Raw genomic sequence first — 19,448 nt, 5'->3', positions numbered from 1 at the left:
TAAAGTGGTGTCCAAGTTTACTTAAGCTAAACTATCCATCTCCCCATTTTCTTTCTTGAACCTAAAAATGAGGGAGAAAGGTACTCAATATCCTGGATGTCCACAGACAACTCTGGTACGTCTTGACACAAGTAAATATTTCACTTCTTTGGATCTGTTAATTTCTTGTAAAGATAAGAAGAATGGACAACCTTCGTCAAAATAGACTATTTCCAAATGGTTGTCAAAGGAGCTTTTGCTATACTCATCATAACAAAACTATTCCAGACAGGTTCAAGGCCTACTCTACCAGAGCCTTGTCTTCATCTATGGCTTTTTGGATTGGGGTGGATTCTAGAAGTATTCTGGAAGATACTACTTGGTCCTCTGTACATACTTTTAGGTCCAGATCAGGCTTTTCTAGGACCATTCTCCAGGGGCTTCCAAACTCTTCTCCTTCACCTCCCAAATGCAGTTAGCTCGGATAAGCTACCCATATAGCCAAGGCTATTGCAGCAGTGATCAGTATAATTAGCATAACAGATGTTCAAATGATCACTGTTGCAGTAGCCACTCTCTCCCTTCACCCCCCTTGTTTTTTGGTGTGCCTTTTATGCCAGGGTTTGGACATTTATTTTTTTATGTTCCTAGCGATGAACTTATAGGGCTCAGCCTCCCTTCCTATGTGAGTAGGAAAGCTCTGAAGGTCTTTGCACTCAAGCTTGCCTTTTAGTTTGCTCAGCTTGAGATGCTTGACATTTTGGGGGTGTGGACAGTCTCTGAAGCTTTGGAAGCTGGCCAGCTGTTGTATCTTTTGCAGGATGTAACCCATATAGCTAAGGCCACTACAGCAGTGATCATTCGAACATCTCATGTTATGGTAAGTTTACTTGCACAACTGTAATTTCAGTGTAGCAATCCTTAGTTCATGTTTTATAGGTTGATTGGTTTCAAGTGCAACTTTTACTCAACAGAGCTAACTGGATACTGACTTGGGAAATAGCTTATTGATCTAGGACTACGGGGATTTATGGAAGGCATACAGTGGACAATAGAGGCATATAGACTTCTCCTACCAATAGCATGAGTCCCTAGTGTAGGTCAAAGTAGGCCTGGTCATCATCCCATTTATCACCCGCAAATACCCATGCCCATTTGTGGCAACAAAAGCCAATGTGACCAAATTAGTTAGAGCTTATTTTTACCTCATCTAGTGATCTGTAATCCATGTTCTGTCCAAAGGATACTGTGCCCCACAGTTCTTGCCACAACTTTTCAGCCAATAAGTGCCCCCTAGTGTCTGTGCTGCTGCCCACAGTGCCATTCATTTTTTTGGGGGTGAGTTTTGAGGTGGAAGCATCCAGGCTATTTTTGTGAGGTGGGAGAAACCCCCAGAGACGGCGAGTACATGCAAACTCCTCACAGGCATTAGCCGAAGTTCAGACCAAACCTTGTATCTTGTGCTTGGGATGAAAAGATCTTAACCATTATACCAACTATGTCTTTATTAAGTTATCCCATTTTAAATACTAACATGTTCTTACATATATTAATAAAAAAGAAAACATATCCTGAAAACAAATGCTCTTCATTTGATCACTGCTGCAGTAGTCTTAACTGTATAGACTGTGTCCGGCTAAGGATACTTTAGCCGGCCAGCTTCCAAAGCTTTTAGGCACCTTCCATGCACCCAGACCATTAGTCATCTGAAGCTGAGCTGATTAAAATTCAGGTTTGAGCACAAAGCCCTTCAGAGCTTTCCTGCTGCTGAAGAGGATGCTCCTCTGTCAGCTTTCAAGGATTGACAGTTGGCTAACACTGTTCTTTTGGAGAAAAAAATCCACTGCTTTAATTTTTATTACAGAAAACTTTATTTTTTCAGTGAAACTTATTAAATCCAGTTAGGATTAAGTGTTTTTAATGACTATTACATGACTTTTCTTCACTTTTAAATGGGAGCATTACTTTTTTACCTTTATGGTAAAAAGTTGTTCCAACTTTTATCACTGGAAAAATAGTTTTAAGTTACTTTTATTAGTTTACTTTTAGGGGCTGAAGGGTAAGTGTTTAAAGTGCTTTTTACTGTGTTTTAATGGGAAAAAGTTTGTTTTGTTTTACTGATTACCTGTTTTACAGACTGTTGCTGCAAGGCTTCCATGGGAATCCAGCACCTTTTTTGACTTGACCATGGAACAATCTACTATCTCCTCAGTTCTAACTTCTTCCAGCCACAAAAAGAAAAAGATGGTTAAGCAGCTTTTACCACCCCACCGGGCTGATAAAACGGCTGAGTTATAGGTGGGTGATTCTGCTATTTGACTTATGCAGTCCAGCAAAAATGGATTCAGTGGAAATGATTGTGATGAAACCACATGGTTTCAAGATCATGATGTCTACTTTCCTTTGTTTTCTGCACCTCCTCCTCGTACCAGAAATCATATTCCAGGTAATAAGGGTCAAGGTAAGCTTCATATTTATAGCCACCGCCTCCTGGCCAAGGCAGGTTTGATTTCTCCCAACAACTCTACATTGTATGAGAAGATTCATGGGTCCTGCCCTGAAAGGTCGACCTGCTGATTCAGTAAGAAGGGATTCTCTTACACCCCAGCCTCAGCTCCCTCAGGCTGAGTGCTTTGAAGATTTCAGGCTAGAGCCTAAGTGGCATGTTTACAACAGGTGGCTAGTACCATTCAAGAGGCTAGGAAGGCCAGCACCAGAAAGTCCTACCTGAGGTAGTGGAAAAGGTTCTCTGCTTTCCTGTGATTCTCCAGTACTGCTCAGTGCTGTTCTTTAAAGGACTAATGTTTGTATCTACCAAAGCATACATGAGTGCAGTTTAAATCTATCTACACCCCGGTCCTCTTACCTTGGCCAGTTTCACTGTAATGTTTTCCTCAATGGTGCTTGCTGCTTCAGACACACAAGGATACCTGTTTTTTAATAGAAAAACTGGCCTTGACAGCTTTTCAACCTGTTAGTTCAACCATTCTAAAGTTCCTGTCATCGAAGGCACTTTTCCTGGTGGATGTTTTTTTGCTAGAAGGGTCTGTAAGTTCTCGGCCTTGATGGGTGAGGATATATGAAGAAAACTCTACACTAAATCTGCAGTCTCTCTGGGATGAACCAATCCTTCATGTCTGAAACAGTCTCAGAACTAACTTAGTCAAATCCATTAATCTCCCAGGTTTTCAGCCGAACCAGTAATGGAGTAGAAAGTATTCTGTATAGCATGGATGTACACAGGCCACTTGGGTACTATACCAAAATGATTAAAAACTGCTTAGGTGTCACCAGTGCAGCAAGCTGGGGCTATCTGCACACCTCACAGGGTGGGCAAGCTGATGTCAGCCACTAACACCCATCCTCCCCTTCCTGTTCCCTTTAATGCCTATGCCCGCTAGTTACTTTTTTAGATCTAATTGCAGGTAATATAATTCTACCAGAGGTTGATTTTTCTAGTCTGTTATGCTAGTCAGAGTTTTTTTCTTATGATCTGAAAGGCCATGTTAGATGTTGATGTTATGGAACATGGGTGACGTAAATTTTCTGTAACTCTTGCAAAAATGTGTACAATATATTGATAAAGAATTGTGACACACTAGAATCTGTCAAATTAAACCTAGATGTGCAGATGGGTACCTGTAAGCTTGCTCTTGGACTGATTTGCTTTGCCCTTCTTTAGAAGGGAAGTACAACATAAGGGTGGGTACTGGCAGGGCATAAACAGTCTTGTTACTAAATTGCCTTGTATTTCTTATGATCATGTGATTCTGTGGGTCCTGGCAATATCCCTGGATGTCTGCTGCAAAGTGTTATGTCCCACCTGGCAAAAGCCAACCATCAACTCTTCAACATTAGTGCCTCCACTGTTTATTTCCTGGTTGTGGGGAATGTAAATTATGATGCTATTGCATAAAGGTGACCCTATACTGACCCTGGAAATTTAATTTATTTATTTATTCACTCATTCTTTGTTGACCAGGTTGGTCCCCATTAGTTAAGTAGCCTTTTTCAGGGGAGACTTGAGGTGATAGTTGTACTGCTAGGGTAAATTTGGTCAGTACAAAAACATTTTGCTGTCTACTGCTGCTTTAAGTAATTAATTACACTGTATTACATTGTATCCAATGGTTCTACGGCTGTTGTAGGTAGTTTGTATGGTCTTTTTACACTTGGGCTCCAAACCAGCAATTCTACATTAAGAAGCTTTTTTCTGCACTCTTGTGGAAGAAATGTGCTGACCTGACCAATCTGAGTTGTGGAGTGCTGTTAAAAGGCTTATTGTGTGCTTTCCTGATTGGTGGTAATCTTAAAACCTGTACGTCTTTTCTCATTTTTAAGCCTTGCTTTTGTGCTAAGCTGTGCTGTCTGTGCAGCGGCGTTTGGCAGTACCCTGTATTGACACAAATGCCTTGAAACTGAAATTCCTTTAGAATAACTATCTCTAACACTATACCCAGCCTGTTGCTGCTCTAGGAGCAAATAAGTTGCAAGCCAAGCAGTATTACTTTGCGTGGTTGCTTTTGATTACACAAAGTATAGTCCCCATTCACACACACTGTGTCACCGGCATAGTCCAAAAAAAAAAAAAAAAAAAACACTTTAAACAGGGGGGCAGGGCCCACCCCCCCACCCCTCCTCCCCTCCCCCTAACCTCTACACCAAACTCCGAGACCCTGCTTCAATGCAGAAGGGAAATTCTCCCTATCTGCCTTACACAGTATGTGAAATCTATCTTGAGCACTCAAAATTTGAAATGTTGGTCTCTCGACCATGCAGATGGGTTTTCCCTGGGTCCTCCGGGTCCTCGATCGGAAGTCTAAAGTCTAGGTCTGATGTCCGCGCTTCTCTTCCCCTTCCCTGTACGACAGGGTATAATAAAAACCAGCCGAACCAGCATTTTTCTTTTCTTCTTCTGCGCGGGTTGAAGGAAGCAGCAGTGCGGGTCGCAGCTCCCTGAGATACGATATTTTTTAACCAAAGTCTTCTTGAAAACTTTTCATGAGGCTTCCCACACCCACGACTACAGATACGAAGCCACTCTATGGAGGAAAAGACAAAATCAATGCAAACAGTGAAATATTTCCTACAGGTACAACCTCCACGTTTCAGTAGAAATTGGCCTTCAAAAAATTGGTCGTTTCCAGCCACAGACAGACCTCAAAGAGGTAGATACAGGCGCCCGAGGGGTAGAGGGCAATCTCAAGGATCATTTAGAGGCAGACAATGGCAAGCACCTACACCAAGAGGTGGTGAGGATAGTTCACAGCCATTCAGAAAGCAGAACCAATGACTTTCCCCTTTGCATGCCAAGCAAGGCTCAGTTGGCAGCACCTTTAGGCGGAAAACTGGCGTTATTTTCAAAAACTTGGCATATTGTCACAAAAGACAAATGGATCCTGGACATTATAGACAGAGGCTACAGATTCCACTTTCACACCCTTCCAAAAATGAGAGGCATGCCAAACCTGCCACACAATCAAAGGGCAGAGGCACAAAAGCAAATTTCAGATCTCATGGACATGAAAACTGTTCAAGAGGTACCTGCACAAGAACAGGGTAAAGGTTTTTATTCCAGACTATTCCTGGTACCAAGGAAGGGCAAAGATTGGAGACCTATTTTGGGCCTATCCATCCTAAACACATATTTACTCGTACTAAAATTCAAGATGCTCACATTACAGCAGCTTCTTCCCATGCTGGGCAAGGAGTCTTGGCTGGTAACATTGGACCTCAAGGAGGCATACCTGCATGTCCCAATCAGACAAGGTTGCAGAAGATACCTCAGATTTCTTGCAGGTTCAACCCATTATCAATTCTCTGCATTGCCCTTTGGCTTATCTACTGCGCCCAGAGTGTTCACGAAATGCCTGGCATCAGTAATTGCCTTCTGCAGACTTCAATGGATACAAATATACCCATATTTGGACAACTGCCTGATCCAAGCGGACAGCAAACACATACTTCTAAAATACCTGGCGTTTGTAATAATGTTGTTGAATTCTCTGGGATACACAGTCAACAAAAAGAAATCAAGACGAATACCCTCTCAAACAATAATTTTCCTGGGTGCCAGCTTGAATACAAACACTCAGATGGCCTACCTCACGCCAGAGAAACAAGGGCAACTAACTCATTACTTCAGAAAACTGGCAACCTTCACCAGGCTGACTGCATGGAAAATCCTGCAGGCTCTGGGATTCATGGCATCTTGCATCCTACTAATCCCATGTGCAAAGCTGCATATGAGGAAACTTCAATGGTACCTAAAAAACTTATGGTCTCAACACAGCCACAATTTGGAAACAGTTATACCATTTATTCCATGTCTTCAAAAGGAATTTCTGTGGTGGGCTTAAGCATGCCAAAGAAACATAGGTCTCCCATTCTGCAAGCCTCAAGCAAATCAAGTCATCACAACAGACGCCTCGGACTACGCCTGGGGGGCGCACATGACAGATCGGTGCATTCAGGGCAAATGGTCCCAAAAAGAAAAGCACCTACACATCAATCAAAAGGAAATGCTAGCAGTAATAAATGCTATTATGGCTTTCAAAGACCTACTGCATCCAGGCCAGCTATTGATAAGAACGGACAACACCGCAGTGATGTGATACATAAACAAACAGGGAGGAACCCATTCGTACCCCCTATGCAGGCTAGCCATGTCTCTTTGGAACATGGCTCTGGAATTACAAATCCAACTTCAAGCACAGTTTCTGCCAGGCAAGGAAAACACGCTGGCAGACAACTTAAGCAGAAATATGACAGATCCACACGAATGGAAGTTGCATCCTCAAGTTTTTACAAAGATAATTCAAGCATGGGGAAGGCCAGACATAGATCTCTTTGCCTCCCACAGAAATTACCAATTGATAAAATTCTGCTCAAGGACCTTTCATCCACAGGCCTGGAAAGTGGACGCACTCTCTTTCAGTTGGACAACAATGACAGTTTATGCCTTTCCACCTCTTCCTCTGCTGCCCAAAGTTCTATTAAAAGCCAGAGCAGACAGACCAAAGATGATTCTCATTGCTCCAGACTGGAAAACACTGGTACCCACTCCTGAGGAGCCTGATGCATTCCCCACCATGGATCCTGCCTCTAATGCCTCTTCTACTGACTCAGCACAACTTCAAAACTCTTCACAGTCAGCTGAAAACACTCAATCTAGCCGCATGGAGGATTCCTTAAATCCAAAACAGACCCTACTCTCCAAGGAGGTGCAGGATGTCATTCTGGAGGCCAGAAGGCCTTCTACTAGAAAAGCCTACTCCGCAAAATGGAAACGGTTTTGTGCCTGGAATCAGAAAAAGGGTCAGAATCCTGAAATACTGAATTTACCTCAAATATTACAGTACCTAGCTGAGATGCTAAACAGTGGACTTTCATTCGCCTCCATCAAAATCCATGCCTCAGCCATTTCTGCAGAATACAACACTGATCCTCCTTTATTCTCTCACCCTCTCTTAAGACAGTTCCTCAGAGGGGCTAAGAATATAAAACCCCCAAGGAAGCAACCAGTACCTGCTTGGGACCTCAATTTCATTCTAGAAAAACTGACCCTGCCTCCTTTTGAGCCAGCTGCTTCAACAGAACTGCAATATTTGTCATGGAAAACAGCCTTCTTTCTGGCTATCACCTCAGCACGCAGGGTTTCGGAACTACAAGCCCTCATGGCTGTGCAGCCTTTCATCATTTTCCATCAGGACAGAGTTTCCTTACGAACCAACCCTTCTTTTATGCCAAAGGTAGTATCCAGGGTAGCCTTGAATCAGGCTATCCACTTACCTACCTTTTACCCTAATCCACAAAACAAAGGAGAGAGACTACTACATTCCTTGGACATTCACAGGCAGCTCCGTTATTATTTGGACAGAACAAAGCCTTTCAGAAAATCAGAGCAACTCTTTGTGTCCTATGCTACAGGTGCTCAAGGGAAGCCTATTTCCAAACAGACAATCTCAAAATGGATAGCCCACTGCATTCGCTTTTGTTACTCTTTTCATGGTAAAACTGTACCTACAGGCATCAGATCTTACTTCACAAGGGCCACAGCTACCTCTGCAGCTTTCCTCAGGGGGGTTCCTACCAAAGATATTTTGGAAGCAGCCACTTGGAGTTCTGTACATACTTTCTCCAAGCACTATCACCTACCATTATACTCCAAATCTAGAGCGGGCTTTGCCACCGCAGTCTTGCAGGGAATCCTGGCTCCTCCTAGTTCCATTTAGTGCCTACCACCCCTTTTTTAGCTTTGGGATTCTACCCATCTGTTATGACTGCAGCTGTATGCACGATGAACATAGTACAGTTTTGTACCTACCACAAATGTAGATGTTCGAGTGCTAATACAGCTGCAGTCCAGGTTTCCCTCCCTCCTTCCCCTCTTGGGACAGGCCTAATGGCCAACACCTCCTCATACAACATGATTGGGGTATTCTTTTATGGTGTATTTGCTTGCAACTACTGTTTTTTTTATTTTATTGCATTGCATTATTACATACATTTATGTTTTGCCTTCCTTCTGGGGGCACCTGACATCTGGGGCAAGAAAAACTTTAGAAAATGGCGTCGGCTGGTTCTTTTATACCCCTGTCGCACTGACGTCAGGAAAGAAGCGACGACATCCGACGCCGGACCTAGACTTTGGAATTTGGCCGACCGAGGACCCGCCTGACGACAGGAAAACCCATCTGTTATGACTGCAGCTGTATTAGCACTCGAACATCTACATTTATGGTAGGTACAAAACTGTACTTTTCTTGCCATTTCTTTTGGCAGCCTGATGAACATGGATATCCTAAGGCACTATATCAGTTGTCTAATGTATACTGACAATCTCTTAATTTTGAAACAAACAAATATTATATGTGAGAGATATAGTCACACTATGAAAATGGAGGCAGGACTCTCACATACAGACATGTCAAGTGCCAAACAGGTTGTCACCACACGGCTGCGCACACGTGCGTGCACATGGGGACACACACACACACATCATCTCCAACACCAAATAAGGATTTGATACATATACAGAGGTACTCACTAGTAACTTCCCAAAAACTCGGAGGCCTCCCAAATGCTACCTCCAGAAACCTTGCATACATATATACACACACACACACACACACACACACACACACACACACACACACAAAACAAAGTCAACAACAACTACAACTCATAAACATGCACACAACAGTGTCTCAGAAAACAAGCCCATAAGGTGAAACACCCCAGCACCTAACATACTGGTCATAGGTGACTCCATAGTGAGACACACTGATGTCCCGTCTCACCAGGTTTGATAAGGAAAGGTTTATTGTTAGCTGCCTCTCAGGTGCCAGGATCCAACAGATAATGAAGCACACAGGTCACTCAGCCACAGGTACCAATATGACTCTGTTATTGTCTTTGTTCATGTAAATGACCTGGGACGAATCTCCCTGGACTGTACAGAGAGACACATGATTGAGCTCTCAGATTGTGTCACAGGCAGCTGTGAGCCTAGTCTTGAGCAGTATTCTACCTTCTGCAAGGATGATGCCACAATACAAAAAAAAAAAAAAAAAAACAATTGACTATAACAATTGGCTTAACTTTTGGTGTCATTCCAAGGGGATCCAATATTTGTCAGCCTGGGGAGACATGACCAACAGGCCACTGTGCTGTGCCAGAGATGGCATGCCCCTGTCTATTCTAGGTTTTCAGATAGTGGCAAAGACATTAGCCACCCTTGTAGAACCTAGTTTAGTCAGTGTCAAAGTAACCAGCCGCCCAAAGTAACAACATCTTCTCTTGATAAGCTTAAGGTACTGCTGCTATGCTAGGAGTTTAAACAAGAAACTGCACTCCTTAGAAGCACTCCTCACCCTGGAAAATGTTGAAGTATGTTCAATCACTGAGACATGCTTCAAATCTGCGGAAAGCATCCTGGCCATGCTAGGCTACAACACCTTCAATACGTTCAGACCATAATCTCAGCAAGAAAGAACCAAAGGAGGAGATGTATCCATCCTCATAAAGGATGAGTACACCTCAAGACTAGTCAAACAGCACAATGCTGATGAACTACTACATATTCAGCTAACCATAGGCAAAATCCTCCCACCAATAAACCAAGAAAGACATACCGAACACCTAAACCTACAAGAATCACTCACCATACAGCCCAATACCTTACTCATAGGTGATTTTAAATATCCTACCATTGACTGGGGAACATACACAACCACTTGCAGGCTCAGAGATTTTTGGACTTTGTCATTGCAAATGTTCTGGCACAGCTGCTCGGCACAGCCTCTAGGGACTGTAATATTCTAGACATAGTATTTACTAGCATGGGGGAGTGTTGCACCCTTGTGTAATGTCCTTATTGGTAAGATCGGGCCACAAATTGGTCTCCTTTGAAATGAGTGTAAGACCAGATTAGCCCATCAAGCTCAAAAACACTAGTTTTTCCAAGACAAATTACCTCTTATTAAGTGATGGCGTAAGAAATTTCAAAACTCCCTCAAACCCAGAAAACACAAAAATCCTATGCAGAGCTATACGATGCCTTGTAGCCACTTAAGCAGTTGTATAGAATTGACAATACTGGGTCAGATTAAACCCATGTCTTGCTGAAAAAACAAGTCACTCTGCTGGATATCTGGTATAAACAAGCTATAACACAAAAGAAAGAAACTAATGTCCAGGAATAAATGTGAGCAGGCTCAGCAGGAGAAGAAACCCCTCACTTGCCTAAACAAGCAAATCAGAGACCTAGTCAAGACCTCAGAAGCAAATTATAAAGTAAAAACAGCCTCCCTAGCTAAGGATAATCACAAAGCATTTTAACTATGTCCGAAACCTGTAGGGAAATACCCAGCTATGCACAGAGCTGGTAGTGGACTGAGCCACGTATACTCAAATGGAGGAAATAGCCAACCTGCTAGCTGACAGATTTGGATCAAACTTTTGTCTTCTTGTCCCCACCAGTTGCTCCCCAGGTATACCTGCTACCATTCCTCAGCCTACTATCTCAAGAGAACAAGTAATTTCTGCACTCTCTGAGACTAAACACATGACTTCTATGGGCCCAGAAACATTCTAGGTTGCATTTTATATAACCTAAAACATGACCTAGCAAACCCACTTACATCCCTGTTTAACCACCAGATAGGCTATGTTCTGGCAAAATGAAAGACTGCAACACTCATCCTTTTGCACAAAGGTGGTCCATCAAACGACCAAGGGAACTATAGACTCATTAGCCTGACTAGTCTCATCTGTAAGGCCATGGAAAGAGTCATTTATGGACTTATCAGTAAAGACACAGGTAATGTAAAATAAAAGACAAATGTAAAATAAAATAAATAATCTCTAGAATCTGGGCCCAACCTAATTTGGATTCATTAAGGGTAGATCATGTCTCTTGAATCTGGTTGACGACTTCAAGAAGGACACCAAGGCCATGGATGAGGGAACGACTGTGCACAATGCCTACCTTGACTTTGCCAAGGCATTTGACACAGTTTTACACTTGGGTGTTATAGAGAAACTCTCTGAACTACACATAAACACCTGCATCACTAGGCGGTTACCCAGTTGGTTCACCGACAGGACACATACTGTCAAAGCAGGTAAATCATCCTCTAGCAAGTGGCCATTTCTCAGTGATGTACCACAGGGCTGTGTGTTAGGCCCTCTTCTATTTAGAATGTATTTATCATAAGTCAAGGCAAAAGGCAGAAGCAGATGGCTGTTGGCTGACTAAGTTTGCAGATGACTGCAAATTAGAGGCAGTCAATAAATCCTGGAATGACACTGATATACTGCAGAAAAGATTAATGCAGATAAACAAATGATGCTAAAGCTGTGGATTGAAACTGAATGCAAAAAAATGCATAATTTTGCCCTTTGGGAAAGCAAATACCTCAGCTAATTGTAATATAGACAACACCCTTCAAAGAGTGGACCCAGTGGTACATCATCTGGGTACACAGGTTGACAGTAATCTGAACTTCGACCTCCAAGTGTCTACTGTTGTGAGGAAGTCCCTGTATGTAGCACAACTCATAAGTAAGGGCATTGTTCCAGATCAAAAGACATTATAATTCCATTATACTCTGCCCTCATCCGACAAATAATTGAGTACAGTGCACCCTTTTGTATGTACTTTACCAGACATCTGCAACAGCTGGAGTGACCCCAGAGGTTTCTCATCAGGAAGATATAGGGTATGAAAGATAAATTCATATGCAGTGATATTGAAAGCCCTTTCACTGTATTATGTATCATAAAGACTACTTAAGAATGATCTGTTTGTGGCTTACAGACCATCTCTGACCTGGCTGACCTGGCCCTAATGGAAATGTTGCACACTCGTAAATCTTAACTGCTTGAGGCCCACTCGCTCCAGAGACCTTAATCTGGCCTCTGACGTGAATAAATCATGTTGGAGAGATAGGTACGCATTTCAGATGCTACCTCTTCTCTGGAACAAGCTTCTTATTCATGTAAAGCAAAGCCCTTCCCTAACCCTCTTCAAGCGCAGCTTGGATCAATGGACTGGTATTCATAAATTTATTCCTGGGGTGGTGCTCTTGTCCCTCATGGATAGAAGCAGTCAGTATTAGATAACATAGCATAAGCTCATACCTCTGTGAACTTAGTTCACCTAGCTATTAGTAAATTGGGAGACTTGGGATAAACATGGCTAGGCTTGTAAGGGCTTTTGGGCTGTTAGCCTAGTAGTCACCTATGAACATCAGAAAACTTCCTCTATGCTTTTTGATAGGTGCTGCGGGATCTTTTACATCCACTTGCGCTACTAACAACTCAGGCAGATGGGGCCTTGGATGAATCCATCTATCCATCCATCCTCAACCCCTTTTCCCATTTTGCACATAGGGTAAGGGTGTCACTTCAGCAATGACAATCATCCTGAGCCAGGGTTTCATCCAAAAGACAACACAATGTACTCAGGAGTGCAGCATTCTCCATGTGCTGCACTGCTATGTTAGCAATCCATCTACCTGGTATGAGAATAGAACCTTATAAAACGCAAAGCTTCCGGGAAGAACCCTTTCTCAATACTCAGTATTGAGAATGAGAATAGAACCCACAGCCTTCTGCATCAAAGATGAGTGTGCTACTTATTGCACCACTGCAGGCGTGTTAGTCTCATTAGGAGTTTTTGCATGGCTATGTACTTACTGTAGTTGCACTAATAAGCAGTGTTCTGGGTTACTTTGTATCCCTGGATACACACTTGTTCAGCTTTGTAAAAGACAGATCATGCCTTCCCAACCTGGTTGAGTCCTTTGGTATGGTTACTGCGCTGATGGATATGGACTTTGCCAAAGCCTAATTCTCTGTGCCAACTTAACATAAATCCATATATATAGGTCTCTGGACTGGTAATTGCCTGTCTGAGAAACCCCATCCCAGTAAGGTTGGAGGCGTTTGCTCTAGACAGAAAAATGTCACCAGTAGTGTTCCACAGGGGTCTGACCTGGGCTGCCTCCTCTTTGGTATATATTTTTGTGACGTAAAAGTCACTGTAAAAGAACTATGGCTAACCAAGTCTTTTGACTGCAGATGGAGGTGTTTATCAGCTCTCATTCTAATAGTCAAATTTTCCAGCAAGGGCTGGACCAAACAAATGGTTGGTGTAGCTAGCTTGGGCTTACCCTCAACACCAAGAAATGTTGCAGTTTCCTTTGGCAAATTTATTATCTCCTCTGATTAACATATAGATAACACTCCACTTAAATTTGACATATGTAGGTTGATAACAGACTGTCCTTTTGACCACCACATATCTGTGGTATTTAGAATGTCTTCCTTACACAATCTATTGTGGTTTCTCAGTAAGGTCCAAAGAAGTTACAGTCCCACTTTACTCATCCCTTGTTAGGCCCATCATTGAATATAATGCAGCCTTTGACATGCATCTCCTAAACACCTAAACCAGCTTGAGAGACTTCAACATTTCCTCACCAGAAAAATCTCCGGTCTTGATACCCTTAGGTACTGTGACTAAATGCCCTGTGTCTCTACTTGGTGTCATACAGACTCCTGAATGGTGATCTCTGCTTAGCCTTCCATGCTATGAATGACCCAGCACTCTCTGAACTCCTTCACTTAAATATAACTAGTGGAAGAACAAATGCATGTTCTAGAGAACTAAACCTGTACTACCACATCAGCACCACCAAATGGTGAGGCAGATCCCAAACAAAAGATGTACTCCATTTCTGGAATAGTATGCCCTTAGCCTATCAAGCAGAGTTCTTCATAATTAACTTTTAAAACCAGTTTGGATGACTGGATGGGTGATCACACATTTCACATTGGAGATATGCGAAGACAGTCTACTTAATGGGGGACATTGTTAGTCTCCCTCATTATTGGATGATGTGGATGACCTTCTCTGTGGTCTCCTTTGGCCATAAGTGTGGTAAGAACCTATGACATCTTAAGGACTTGCAGTTCATCTCCTTCACCCTGGTAATACAGGGTAAAGCAGTGTCCAAGCAAACCCTTTCAAAGTGTCTGGCAAATTGCATTTCTTTCCTTTAAGATCATCAAGGGAGGACACTGGATGATGATATCAGGTCACTTTCAACAAGTGAGGTAGCTACTGTCTTATTCATGAATGTCTCAGCTCAGAGCATCTGTGACTCAGCCACCTAAATCTTCACTCATATTCTGTGAGCAGTACAAGCTGGCCATCCAGTCAACAGCAGTGCTGAAAGGAATACAGTAGCCTTCTCCCTGGGTCCATGGTTAGCACCTATGCATGCAGTTTGGTAACCTCACATGATATGGAATTATTGTAAAGAACTTGCTGAAACAATAGATGTTTAAGCAGAGGGATCATTGCTGCAGTTGGAGCATCTACTCACCTTATCTCCTCAAGTTGTTCTCTCTGTTTTTGACATCTGTCTCTAGGAAAAGGTTCAGAGTACATTTCAGCAGTATCCTGAGTTTCCATATAGACATGTTTCAAAGATGACCACTGCTGTATGCTGTTATACATAGCTGTTTTGCTTGGATGATGGTCCCTAGGCAGACGTTTTCCCTTTAGGATCTAGTTGTATAGCATAAGGTGAAGGTATCTTCTGTGGCAGGTATCTAGGTCATTCCCTGTGTGGAAGAGACCCTGTTTTTATTTTTGTCCTAATTGTTTTTCTCCACCTCGTACATTGAAGGGTATAGACACATTTGCGGTCATCTCCCCAGCTGCAAGAAAAGTAAACTGAAGGTGACATGGGTTATATAATTTTTGCAGCCGAGTTCCAGCTGAGACACGAGTTGGGAGGGAACCTGGTAGGAGGGAGGCTCCAGCAGCACCAGCTTGGAATTTTGTCCAGAACAGACATGCGCCTGTGGTAAAACTCACATCTGTTGTTAAGGCAAGTGCCTCACAAAATTGTACCTGGATACTAAGAAAACTGTTTTCTCTCTGTATTCAAAACTTAAGACAAAAGGTTGATGTTAAAGAGAAAGAATGCAGTCTGGGTATTGTGCAAAATGTCCTCCAGTGTAATCTGAGTGACAGAAGGCTGTGTTTAAACAAATAGTTTTTATTGTAGTGAATTGAACAGTTGAATAATGTATTAATTGTTTTATTGCAAAGTGTATACTTTGGTTATTCATGTGCTCTAAAGAAGTCCAAAAGCGTTGAAATAAAAGGTTTATACGCTCAATTTGAGGTTTTATTTTTGCTGTTTTGCTGCTTCATCTTGTTGGCCCAGTATTTTTTATATTTGGGAATTTGTGATTTGCCAAGGAAAATAACTTTTACGACACAATAGTTTCTGGACTTCAAGCTTTACATTTTTGCTTGATGCATTTCTGAGGAAGTTTTTTTTTTTTTTTAGTGGGTGCAGTATTGATCATCAAGTTATAGTTATTTTTTCTAATACCTGTTTGAACTACTGGATAAGGTTCATGGTATTTTTAATAATGGGATATTTTCTCAGTGTGTAATACTGGATATGTTTTTCCATGTTTGATGTCTCATTTGCTTTTGTTGAATAAACATCTCTTTTGGTAATTGATGGGGGATTTCATGATAATAGGATCATAGGATATTACTATGCTAATGGCTCTACGGCTCTTACAAGGCTAGCCAAGAGTTTATCCCCAAAATAGAAGCCTCAGTCATCACCTGTCACCCCTGTCAATGAGGGACACAGGTGGAACCCCTGGGACAAATTTATGGTTGCCCATCCACTTATCAAGGTTGCTGTTGAAGAGGGTCAGCAATGTACTTTGTTTGACATGTATGGGGAGTCTATTCCAGAGATGGGGCAGCCCCTGGGAGACAAACCAGCCTGACCACATAGGACAGGTGTCGGAGGCTATGGATTCTCTTTGGTGCTTCTGTGGCCTTTCCAGTTGGTGCAGGTGTTTAGAGAGGTACATACCAAACGGGACATTGTACTCAATTATTGGCCTAATGAGGGAGGGGTACAGAGAGGTAATAACCTCCTTTCTTCTGGATGCAATCCCTTTACTTATGAGATGAACCAGGTAAAAGGCTTTTCTGACCACTACCGCTACATAATGGTCAAAGGTGAGTTTGTTGTCAACTTGTGTACGCAGGTCTGTCACCACAGGTTGTGTGCTTAGGGGCTTGACACTAATGTGGTTATCAGTAAGGGGCCATGTTTTTGCTGAATGGTATGATAATACATTTTTTGAATTTAACTTAAGGCCATGGCTTTGGCACCAGTCATTTGTTGCTGTGAGACCCTCTTGAAGTATGTTAATGTAATTTGGGGAGTCAGTGACAGTACCCAACTTACAGTCGTCCACAAACTTGGTCAGCCCCAGGCCTTTTGTCTTTGCCTAAACCTCTGAGAAGTAGATGCCAAACAATAAGGGTCCCAAGACAGACCCCCTGGGGGACACCACTAGTAACAAGTCTGCTGTCAGAGGTGATGGCACCTATGTTGACCTTGAGGGTCCCATCAGTGAGCCAGTTGGCCACCTACCTGATGAGATAGGGATTTACGCCAAGTTCTGTTAGCTTTTCAATGATGCCAGAGTAGTGGATTGTGTCAAAGGCTTTGGCCAAGTCAAGGTATGCTGTATGTATTGACTTTCCCTCATCCAGTGCCTTAGTAACAGTCTCAAAAAAGTCAACCAGGTTTAAGAGGCAAGATCTGCCCTTGACAAATCTGAACTGGGTGGGGTCAAGTGCTTGAAGATTGCCTATGTCCTTTTTTATGAGGTACATAATACGCTCCATGGCCTTACAGATCAGACTTGTTAAGCTAATGGGGCGATAGTTTCCAGGGTCAGTTGTGGTTCCACCTTTGTGCAAAGGGATGGCAATGGCAGTTCTCCACTCTGCTGGAATGAAGCCTGTACTGAGGCTGTGGTTGAATAGGGTGCTCAATGGAAAGGCTGGTTCTTCCTGGAGATGTTGCAGAATACGGCCTGGGATACTATCAGGTCCCATGGAAGCTGTGTTCTTTGCCTTGGATAAGGCTTTTAACACTTGACCTATGGAGATGTGAGATGTGGGGCAAGTATCGATGATGTCGAATGGGCCTTTGGAGGGACAGGCGGGTGAAGTTTGCACGGAACCTCTCTGCTAGCAGGTTGGCTAAGTCAGCAGGATCAGTGTAAGTGGTACCATTAAGAACTAATTTGTAACAAATGTGGGCTTTGCCATGAAGGTTTCTGACGTAACTGAAAAAGGCTTTGTGGTTAGCCTTTGTTTTGGACGCTAGTTTCGATTCATAATTGGCTTTGGAGGTTTTCACTAGTGTTCTAATTTGCTTGTTGAGGCTAAGGAGGGAGTTTTTCCAATTGGGAATTTGTGCCTTTTTCCCTTGGACAGCAATTTCTTCCTTTTGTTGTAAAGCCTGTTGATAGAGGATGTCCACCACATAGGCTTGTGTTTCCTTGAGGAGCAGGTTTTAGTTCTCTTGGGTATGGCTGAGTCCATGTAGTTGTGTACTACACTGGCATACTGTTAAGCATATTTGTCTGCATCCTCTGAAGGGGGCGGTGGTGTGAAGCTACTGGTACTCTCCCTTAGAAGGTTGTAGTCAGTTTTTGAGAAGTCTTTTAGCCTGGTTACAGCTGGAGGGGGGGGGGGTTGGATGGGATAAACACTTCAAATGAGGCAGACCGATGGTCTGATCTCACCAGGGAAGAACTTACAATGGGGTTGGTGGAGTGGTCGCCCATGTTGGTGAGAACCAAGTCTAGAATGCTATCTCCCCTTGTGGGGGATGAGACAAGCTGGTCTAGTGCGTTAGAACTAATGAAGTCAAGGAATCGTTGGTTGAGTGCATTACAGCAGGAATAGTTCACCCATTTTATGGTGGGGTAGTTGAAGTCACCAAAGATCAGGGTGTTAGGGGGTGCCTTGATGGACTCAAGTAGGTCCAGCTAGGAGGAGTTGGGTGTCCTGAGTCATGGAGGGAGGTCTGTATGTCTGAATGTGAAAGATCTGATCAAAGTAAGACATTATAAAAAATGTTTTGTGTTCTCACACTGCAAACTTTCTTCTGCTTCTAGAAAGATATTTGGTCGTAGTCCCTAAATGTGATTTTCTTGCCTGTGTTCTATTTCCAGAGGGTGTGCATTTAGTTTTGGATACTGACCTTTGTACTGTCTTTTGTGTTTTCCATATTTTGAAGCGCTTAGCTCAGGCAAGTTAAGCATACTCTACCTTTTGTACCTGGTGTTTGAGGCAACTTAAAATCTGTAGAGCTATGGGGGCCACCCTTTAGTTATCCTTTTTGTATGTTGAACATGCCTAAAATTTAAATTGCATCTGATTTTGCCCAATGAGTGAATTAAGTGAAATAATTGTTTCTTCTATCTGGCTATGCATTCCATATTGTTAGCTTTTGGCTATAGTCAGCATTGTAAGTAGCTTCCAGCTGTGAACAAGGCAGTGGTCTTTTAAGGACATTAGCACTCATGACCTCTGTTTCAAAGAACTCGTATCATTTGAGTGACTGCAGTCTTGCATATTGCCTACATTTTTCTTAAGTGTATACCCCAGTTCCAGAGTACACAGAGTTTACTAGAGTTGTAGGCCTTATCACAGGGGCATTTGTTGTCTTCACCCATTGGCTTGTGTGCCTTCATTTTGCTGAAGATTAAAATGCTGTCAGTAAAAGATGGTTGTACGAAGTAAGAATGTGTAATTTCATTAGCTGATTAACACAGTCCTGTTCATCTTGCTTAACTCCTGCTCTAACATATGCTTTGGTGAGCTTTAGTTAATTTCTTATTTTCCATTACATGTAATAATGTCCTGCCACATAAGCTCCCCTCTGTCTTGTTCGCTTACTTCCTTAAGACGTTGAAAGAGTCATGGGTATGTAGTTCTGGTTAGATTACGGTGGCAATGACAATAGGTGGCCTCTCTTTCGTGGTTCAGAATTCTTCCATAAAGTTCCATTTCCCACTGGTTATATTCCCGTATGTGTGAATTGATCACT

At 42.6% G+C, this 19,448-nt stretch overlaps 1 protein-coding gene across 3 annotated transcripts in view; it reads left to right on the top strand.

Annotated features, from left to right (window-relative positions):
* The window catches only part of EDEM3 (ER degradation enhancing alpha-mannosidase like protein 3), a 1,015,437-nt gene that overhangs the window by 904,422 nt on the left and 91,567 nt on the right, over window positions 1-19,448 (top strand). The window lies entirely within an intron of this gene.

This window comes from Protopterus annectens, chromosome 10.part0 (genome assembly GCF_019279795.1).
Source record: "Protopterus annectens isolate FY-2018-M chromosome 10.part0, PAN1.0, whole genome shotgun sequence".
Lineage (NCBI taxonomy): Eukaryota > Metazoa > Chordata > Ceratodontiformes > Protopteridae > Protopterus > Protopterus annectens.
The sequence above is the reverse complement of the archived record's forward strand: the minus strand, read 5'-3'. Positions and strand labels throughout refer to the sequence as shown.